The 1,212-nt window shown below is 42.2% G+C and overlaps 1 protein-coding gene across 1 annotated transcript in view; it reads left to right on the top strand.

Annotated features, from left to right (window-relative positions):
• The window catches only part of LOC101847771 (cholecystokinin receptor type A-like), a 44,015-nt gene that overhangs the window by 15,636 nt on the left and 27,167 nt on the right, over window positions 1-1,212 (top strand). The window lies entirely within an intron of this gene.

The raw sequence follows: 1,212 nt of genomic DNA, 5'->3' as shown, positions 1-1,212 counted from the left end.
CCCCTACCCCTACCCCTACCCCTACCCCAAGCCCTCAATTCTGCTCTGTCTCATAGTGGTCGCTCGTTACGGAAGTCCTCCCAGGTCATGATTGCAGTGCTTCCAAAGGATGACGTTTTGTCCTGTGATGAGTATCCAAATTTTGTCCTTAAAGGAGTATACTTCAAACTTCTCAGTGGAAGTGAAGCTGCTGCCCTAGTTATTGCAAACATCATGAAACTGTACTTTTCGGGCCCCGTCGATTGTGTTTAGAGCATTAATTTAGAAGGTTGACTGCTTCGACCCTCCTACCTATTCAGGGCCAAATCAGGCTGAGAGGGATACAATGTACCAGCGAAAAAGACCAACATGAAACTGTATAAGTTATTTTGGCCCCGTCGATTTTAATAAGAGCATTTAGAAGGCGGACTGCTTCGACTCTCCTGGCTATTCAGGGCAATATCAGGCTGAGAGTGATACATTGTCCCAGGGGAAAAGACCAAGTTACTCGATAAAAGTTCCCCTCCTTCGGGAATCGAACTCAGGTCTTCGGCAGGCGACGGCACCAAACTGCTACGCCACGAAGACCTGTTGCGATGTTCTAGTCAGGCAATGATTGCATTGCGTTTCAAAAGGTTCTTTGTTCTTTAGTTGAATAACAATATTTTTGTAGTTAACGACACACACACAATGCTGAGATCGTTTAGAAGACAGAGTTGTTGACCCAGTTTTTAGGGCAAGGAAAGTCGTAATGTGAGGAAAGAACGCAGGGACGATCTAATGAAGCTATAAAGAGTTGGTTGGCAGTAGTTCATCTTCCTCTCTAGTCTCTCCTCCTTCTTTTCTTTCCGAAACAAACGATCGAAAAGACGAGAAATAGTTACAAGAGCTAAGTACAAAAGTAAGTCTTAGTTTATTCAGTGTTTAAGGCCACTGGCCCACATCACATCATATAAAACACTCATTTGATAAATAAAGTTTCCAAATTAAAAAAGTACAGGTTGTGCACATATCTCTTATCGTGGGTCAAACATCGCATATTTCTGTCAGTGGGCTGAGTCAGGCTGGTAGAAATTAACAATTTACTTTGTTGGACTAAGTGTGGACAATAGAAAATAAAGTGAAATTACATTAGCTAAATACATTATGTACATATTGAGGAATTGTTGTGGAATAGCAAGAGTTGTAGTGTCCTTACTTGTCCTTACTTGTCAACTGTGTTGGGGTCACTGC

Source organism: Aplysia californica, unplaced genomic scaffold, assembly GCF_000002075.1.
Source record: "Aplysia californica isolate F4 #8 unplaced genomic scaffold, AplCal3.0 scaffold00889, whole genome shotgun sequence".
In the NCBI taxonomy this organism is placed as follows: domain Eukaryota; kingdom Metazoa; phylum Mollusca; class Gastropoda; order Aplysiida; family Aplysiidae; genus Aplysia; species Aplysia californica.
The sequence above is the reverse complement of the archived record's forward strand: the minus strand, read 5'-3'. Positions and strand labels throughout refer to the sequence as shown.